At 47.9% G+C, this 8,326-nt stretch overlaps 1 pseudogene; it reads left to right on the forward strand.

Moving 5' to 3' along the window:
- Positions 1 to 2,196: 2,196 nt before the first annotated feature.
- On the forward strand, positions 2,197 to 2,373 carry LOC112320393 (U2 spliceosomal RNA; annotated as a pseudogene).
- Positions 2,374 to 8,326: the final 5,953 nt, after the last annotated feature.

The following is an 8,326-nucleotide window of genomic DNA, read 5'->3' on the forward strand; positions in this document are numbered from 1 at the left end:
GATTCCCCCGCAGGGCACAGGCCTGGATTACCGGTTCAAGTCCCTGCCCGGGCGCAGATGAGAGGCAACCGATGGATGTTTCTCTCCCTCTCTTTCTCCCTCCCTTCCCCTATCTCTAAAAATAAATAAGTATATGTACTCTAAACAGTGGCTTCTCTGACTTGGAGAATGCAGGAGTGCAGAGACCAGGGGGCTATCCTGAGTCTCCCATTTTCCACCTAGACCTAGACCGGGGTCTCTTCGAGCCCCCGTCCCTCCAACTGGAAACTGAAGAAAGACACTGCACCTCAACTCAGGGTGCTGAGGAGCAAGGGAAGCACTGGTTTATACGGCCCCCTGGGACCTGGGCTCTACCCTCCCGCTTCACCCTGTGCTCTTGCTCAAAAGCATCCTTTATTATTATCAATTATTATTATTGATTTGAGAGATAAATATTGTTGTTTCATTTACTGATGCATTCACTGGGTGATTCTTGTATATGCCCTGATGGGAGATCAAACCCACAACCTTTGTGTATTGGGACGACTCTCTAACCAACTGAGCACCCTCTCAGGGCCTGAAACTCATCCTTGCCTCTGGGCCTTTGCACATTCTGTTCCCTCCATGGGGAATGCTTTTCTCCTGACTAGCTCCTTCTCATCGTCATGTCTCCTAACGTCGCCTCCCCTGAGAGGCCACAGCCCTTGCTATAATTTGAAAGCACTGTTCCTCTGTATCTCTCTTTCCCTCCGGGATGGCAGCTTCCTGCACTCTGTCTCACTCACTGGAGTTGCCCCAGGACCCAGAGCAGTGTCTGGCTTTGGGCAGAGGCCCTTGGCCAGCGTTGCTGAATGAATGAGTAAACACAAAGACGTGGCGAGCCCCTGGCCAGGCTCTGAGGGCCAGTGGCACCTACACAAAGGGCTATTACACCTTCTGTGCCTGGAGAACAGCTTAGGGTCCTCCCTGGCAGTACCCAGGCTGAGCTTGAAGGACGCTGAGACCGGACGGGGTGAGAAAGCACCCAGCCCTGGAGCTCTGCCCTCCATCCTCCCAAGAAAACTTGTGGTGGACACCTCTGGGAGAGACGTGGATCAGACCACCCGACGGTTAGTAAAGGCTCGCCACTTTACTGCCAATTCATTCGTTCTGCAAAGAATGGCCACTGTGAGCCAGGCACCTGGAGACGCTGGCGGGCGGAGCTTCTGACAGGTAAGGTGAATGACCCCCCTGCACCCCCTCCACACCTGAGAGTAACAGAATGTCAGCCCGCACAGGGTAGGGTTTTAATGTGATTCATAAAGCTCGGATTTGATCCAATTTCCCATGGGCTTTTTTATTTTAAATAAACACAGATTTATAGGAAGTTGCAAAAATATTACAAAAAAGTATTATGAACGCTTCATTTCCCTCAATAAGATCTTTTCTCAAACCAGAACCTTGACATTGGCACGGGTTTCATTAGTTTTACTTGCGCCCACCTGTGCGTGTGTACGTGTAAAACTCTGTCCCTTTCATCACACGTGCGAATCCGTGCAGCCACCCCATAATCAAGATGCAGAACGGCGCCATCACCACCAAGACCTTCCCCCTGCTACCTCCCTGCCCTTTGTTCCCCCATCTCTAACCCTGGCACCCACAAAAGTTGTGTAAATGGGATTGTTTGTTGCCTTGGTGCTGGCTTTTCTCGCTCAGCCTAATTCCCTTGAGCCCCCCGCAAGCCGTGGCACATGTCAGTGGCTGCTTCCTTTCCACTACTGAGCAGTGTTCCGGGGTGTGGGCACACTGTGCTTGTTGGCTGTTTCCCCCCTGAGACGTCTGGGCTGCTCCCCGTTGGGGTCCATTGTGAGAGACGCAGCTGGCGCACATCAGGGTTCCTGCTTCTGTGTGGGCACGTTGATTGCCTGGGGTCAATACCAGTAGTGAAGTGGCTGTGTTGTGGGTGGCCGCCTGGCCATCAGCTGGGGACTTACTTGGCATTTGAGGGGGGTGCGGATCTGAATGCCTGCACCAACCGTTTGGAACCTACTTTGGGCACAAAGGACGATCTGGCCGTCTGGACTTGGAAGCAATCAAAGGACAGGAACAACCTGGAAGCGGAGCACACCTGCCGAGGTGCATGGAGGTGGGGCGTGGCTCCCACGGTCAGCAGGTGAATGGCACGGGGCTCCGACCTCACAGGTGCGTGTGTGGCTGCGTAGAATAACCACCGACTTCATCGCTTCTCGGTCTTTTGGCGGAGATCGAGTGTAGTATCTGTTCTGATCACAATAGCCACTGACTTATTTCTCATAGACTGTATCAAAATACATGTTTTTTAACATTAAAAAGAAAAACCTTCCACTGTGATGGTATTATTTAACATTCTCACCAGCAATGTGTGAGAAATCCAATTTCTCTGCAACCTTGCCAGAACTTAATAATGTCACTACTTATGATTTTAGTTGTTTTAATAGATATATAATACTCTTAATGTGGTTTAATCTGCATGTCCTTTATGGTTAACTATATTGAACACAAGAAATATCCTTTTTCCTACAATGTATGTTGATGTCTTTTGCTCATATTCTAAGAGATTAAAAAATTTTTTAAGATATTTTATTGATTATGCTATTACAGTTGTCCCATTTTCCCCCCTTTATTCCCCTCCGCCCCGCACACCCACTCCCACCCACATTCCCCCCTTTAGTTCATGTCCATGGGTCATACATATAAGTTCTTTGGCTTCTACATTTCCCATACTATTCTTACCCTCCCCCTGTCTATTTTCTACCTACCATTTATGCTACTTATTCCCTGTACCTTTCCCCCCTCTCTTCCCCTCCCACTCCCCACTGATAGCCCTCCATGTGATCTTCATTTCTGTGATTCTGTTCCTATTCTAGTTGTTTGCTTAGTTTGCTTTTGTTTTTGTTTTTGTTTAGGTTCGGTTGTTAATTACTGAGTTTGTTGTCATTTTATTGTTCCTATTTTTTAATCTTCTTTTTCTTAGTTAAATCCCTTTAACATTTCATATAATAAGGACTTGGTGATGATGAACTCCTTTAACTTGACCTTATCTGAGAAGCACTTTATCTGCCCTTCCATTCTAAATGGTAGCTTTGCTGGACAGAGTAATCTTGGATGTAGGTCCTTGCTTTTCATGACTTGGAATACTTCTTTCCAGCCCCTTCTTGCCTGCAAGGTTTGTTTTGAGAAATCAACTGATAGTCTAATGGGAACTCCTTTGTAGGTAACTGTCTCCTTTTCTCTTGCTGTTTTTAAGATTCTCTCCGTCTGTTTAATCTTGGCTAATGTAATAATGATGTGCCTTGGTGTGTTCCTCCTTGGGTCCAACTTCTTTGGGCCTCTGAGCTTCCTGGACTTCATGGGAATTTATTTCCTTTGCCAGATTAGGGAAGTTCTCCTTCATTATTTGTTCAAATAAGTTTTCAATTTCTTGCTCTTCCTCTTCTCCCTCTGGTACCCCTATGATTAGGATGTTGGATGTTTAAAGTTGTCCCGGAGGTTCCTAAGCCTCTCCTCATTTTCCTGAATTCTTGTTTCTTCATTCTGTTCTGGGTGAATGTTTCTTTCTTCCTTCTGCTCCAAACCATTGACTTGAGTCCTGGTTTCCTTCCCATCACTGTTGGTTCCCTGTACATTTTTCTTTATTTCACTTAGCATAGCCTTCACTTTTTCCTCTATTTTGTGACCATATTCAACCAATTCTGTGAGCATCCTGATTACCAGTGTTTTGAACTCTGCATCTGATAGGTTGGCTATCTCTTCATCGCTTAGTTATATTTTTTTCTGGAGCTCTGATCTTTCATTTGGGCCATTTTTTTTTTTTTTTTTTTTGGTCTCAGCACACCTGTTAGGTAGTAAGGGGTGGAGCCTTAGGTGTTCACCAGGGCGGGGCAACTGTGACACTGTACATGGGGGAGGGTCCGAGAGGGAATAATGCTGCTTGCTGGGCTCTCACTGGCTTTCAGTCACTTCCCCCATTACCCACAAGCAAACTGGGGCCTTATGGTGCTGATTCCAGGGTGGGTGGGTGTGTGTAAGTTCTAGGCCCCTGTGGGTCTCTCCAATGGACTCCCCTGTGAGGCTGGGAGTTTCTCCCGCTGCCTCAACCCCCACAGGTGTTTTCAGTCAGAGGTTTGGGGCTTTATTTCCCCTCTGGAGCCCTGGGTTGTGGGTCTGTCTCACTCCCCCTTTGTTCTTCCCAGTTTATCTGCACAGGAATGTGGGACCCCCAGTCCTCCAGCTGCCGCCTTGCCACAGGTCCTCTCTACCTGGCTGTCCATCTCCGCCCCTCCTGCCATCTGGGTGAGTGTTTCTTCTGTATCTCCTTGGTTGTTGGGCTTCCATACATTTCGATTTTCTGTCAGTTCTGGTTGTTTTTTATTTTTAAATTTGTTGTTGTCCTTTTGGTTGTGCGAGGAGGCACAGTGTGTCTACCTATGCCTCCATCTTGGCTGGAAGTCTATCTAAGAGATTTTCAACTGATGTGCTGCAAGAATTTTTAAAACATGTGATGCCTGCCTATTTAGTCGGAGGCACTGACCTCTTTTCCTTTACATTGTCAAACAAAAAAAGCAACAACAGCAAAAACAACAGTAGCTGTCTGGTGTGAATGATTTGAAATTGTATCTATTTTTTTGTCAGATTGGCAAAAAGTATGTTTTTGGTGTGCCACAGAATTTTAGTAATTAGTTTATGTGTGCCATGAAATTAAAAAGGTAGAAAATTGCTGTTTTAACTAATTGTTTTTTTGTTGAATTTGAGACTTCTTTATATATCTGACTTATGAGTCCTTTGTCAGATATGTGACTTGCAAATTGTTTAAAAAAATTTTTTTAAAGACTTTTTTATTTTCAGAGAGAGGAGAAGGCAGGGAGGAAGAGAGGGAGCAAAACGTTGATGTGGGTGAGAAACATCAATCAGTTGCCACTCGCCTGCCCCCAACTGGCACACACCCCCAACTGGGGACCTGGCTCACGACCCAGGCATGTGCCCTGACAGGGAATCGAACCTATGATTTTTCAGTTGGCAGGCCAGCGCTCAACCCACTGAGCCACACCAGCCAGGCAATAGTGTTTTTTTTTTAAGTTCTAAAATTTTTATTGAATTTATTGGGGATGACATTAATAAAATTATATAGGTTTCAGGTGTACAGTCTTGTATCATCTGTATATTGTATTGTGTGTTCACCCCCCAGGTTGAGTCTTCGTCAGACACCATTTATTCCCCATTACCCTCTTCTACCTCCTCCCAACCTCTTTCCCCTCTGTACGATCCATTTTGCATTCGTTTATGTACAAAGTGTGAGGTTTAGGTCAATTTCCCCCCGCCCCTTTTTTTTCTTACTGGAGTCCAGTTACTCTGGTATTGTTTGTTGAGAAGAAAGACGTCACAACTGTTCAAAAGCTGGTGGCCGTTCTGTCATGGGTCTATATCTGCGCTCTTTACCCGGTTCCACTGATCTCCTTGTCTACTCCTCCTCCAACATGTGGGTTAAGGCAGCGCTACAGCAAGTCCAAAATCAAGTAGAGTGATTTTTGGACTTTTTTGTGGCTTTTCAAAATTGTCTTAGCTACTCTGGGTTCTTTGCCTTTTTATATACATTTTAAAATAGAAATGTCTGTATCTCAGAAAGAAATGCCACGTTGCTAGAATTTTGATAGGAATTGCATTAAACCTACAGGTCAGTGTGGGAAGAAATGACATCTTTGCTAGCTGAGTCACACCTTACTATCAAAGAGTATGGCATGTTTCTTCGTTTATGTAGGTGTTGGATGTCTCTCAACGGTGTTTTGGAGTTTTCAACAAGTAACAGTCCCATTTGTCTATGGTTTCTAATGATCAACTGCAGCCCCAAGACCATAAATGGCAAGTTCAGAAATATACAATTTCTAAGTTTTAAATGGCTATCTGTAGCCCTGGCTGGTGTGGCTCAGTGGATTGAGTGCCGGCCTGCGAACCAAAGGGTCGCTGGTTCGATTCCCAGTCAGGGCACATGCCTGGGTTTCGAACCAGGTCCCCAGCAGGGGGTGCAGGAGAGGCAACCACACACTGATGTGTCTCTCCCTCTCTCTCCCTCCCTTCCCCTCTCTCTAAAAACAAATAAATAAAATCTTAAAAAGTAACTAAATAAATTGGTAGCCGCTCGGAGTGGCATGATAGAATCTCTCGCTGTCCTGCTCTGTCCACCCTCTGCCCCAGCTGTGCTGTGACTCGTCCCGTTGTCTGTCACAGCTGCGCTGTGTGCACCCTCCCCCCTCCCCCCCCCCCCGTTCGTCCCTCTGGGTTATTGTTGGCTCATTGTGGTGTCTCAGTGCTTCAGTTCCCGTCACCCTGTTCTGCTTAAGAACGGCCCCAAAGCACAAGAGCAGTGATGTTGGCAGTTCGGACGTGCCCAGGGAAGCCGGAAGGGGTATGTGTGCATGAAACCCACAGCATATATGCGGCTCAGGGCTGTCATTTCAGGCATCTACTGCGGGGCCCGGGGGGGTATCCCCGTAGGCAAGGGGAGCTACTGTGCAAGTCTCGTAGCATCGTGTTAGGGTTATACACGCTTCACTTCTCTTTCACGTGATGCCAAACGGTGGCATTGTTTTCAGTTTCAATTTCCTTGTGTTCATTGTTAGTATACAGGAATACAATTGATTTTGGCATGTTGACCTTGTATCCTGTGACCTGATGAACTCAATGTAGTTCTAAAAAATTAGCATTTTTTCTGTAGATTCCTTGGGATTTTCTACATAATTTTCATCAGATCATCTACAAATAGGGAGTTTTATGTCTTTCTTTTCTGTCGATGGGCCTGACTTTATTTCCCTTTTCTTGCTTTATTGTGCTGGCTAGGACTTGCAGCGGGAGGCTGGTGAGGACTGGGGAGAGCAGGCATCCTTGGTTGTCCTGATCTCAGGGGGGACCATTGTCTTTCACCCCATGAAGTACAATGTTAGCTCCTGGGTTTTTTGGAGATGTTCTTTATCAAGTTGAGGAAGTCACCTTCTACAGCTGGCTCGCTGCGTTTTTATCACGAATGCATTTGGACAATCTTATTTTGCATCCATTGATATGATCCTGTGATTTCCCTTTCCTGGGATTCTTTTCAGTATTTCTTTTTTTAAAAAAAGACTTAATGTATTTATTTTTAGAGAGAAGCGGAGAGAGGGAGGAGAGGGAGAGAAACAGCAATGTGGGTTTCCTCTCACGTGGCCCCCACTGGGGACCTGGCCAGCGACCCTTGAGTTTGCAGCCCGCGCTCAGTTCACTGAGCCACACACACCAGCCAGGGCCGTATTTCTTGAAATACTGTAAAAAGCTTATTAGAGTTCCTCGCCTGGCGATTCTCTCATGTCCCAGTGTGCTCTGCAGAATGTGACTGGAGCCCTACACGCGGGGAACACTGCCCGCAGGACGGACCTGCTCCCAGAGACTCACATCGTGCGCCTGCAGGGCCAAGGCTCAGAAAAGCCTGCCACTCGGCCTGTCACCTTCCACACAGGGTCCCTGCACTTGGTTGATGAGAACCCTTTTGTTAGGACAGACCCCGTAACACTCCCACAGAACTGCCTTGGAAACACACTTAGGGAGTCCACACATCAGATTCTGTCCCCAAAGCCTGGAAGAGAAAGGCCCTGACCAGAGTCACAGACACCAGCCCCAGACGTTCGGCCCCCAGCCCACGCGGCCTCCTGTGGCACCCCAGACAGCCTGGGTAAGGGGAACACAGCCCGGCCATCGGGGCCCCTGGGTGGCTCTCAGGCCCTTGGTCCCTGCTGAGCCTGGGGACGAGGGCCCCAGGCCACGTATGCTCAGGCAGGCCAGGTTAGGGTGGGTGGGTGTCTCACACAGGCTGGGCCGGTCACGCTGGCGTTGCAGCTCCCTGAGGAGAGCAAAGGGTCCACGGACAGGCACACAACTCAAGTGGTGACCAGACTGCACCCCAGAAATTGTTAGAATTCCCAGGATAAATGGGTCTCCCATAGAGATCCCACAAAACGACAGAAAACTGAGCTCGAGCTACCGAGAAGTGTGAGGCAGAAAGAACGCCTTTGAAACAAAGTTGTAAGGCGGAAGGACTCTGCCCCCGTCAAGTCCGAAGAACCTAGGACACCAGTAAGTGATGCTTTCCTGAAACCAGTTAAAAGGAACCCTGTCACCTGGTAACAGACTCCTGCCTCCTTTGTGAGAGAGGCAGTTACGGGTAAACCGGCTGGGCAGACCCTCTCCACCAGGGCCTCCCCTCCCCAGCCTGGTTCCGCGGCAGAGGACCTCTGCCGCCTTCTCAGCTCAGCTCACCCCCGCCCCACCCCCACTCCCCACCAAAAGAACACAGGCAGCCAAAGGCAGC

Source organism: Desmodus rotundus, chromosome 10 (genome assembly GCF_022682495.2).
Source record: "Desmodus rotundus isolate HL8 chromosome 10, HLdesRot8A.1, whole genome shotgun sequence".
NCBI lineage: Eukaryota > Metazoa > Chordata > Mammalia > Chiroptera > Phyllostomidae > Desmodus > Desmodus rotundus.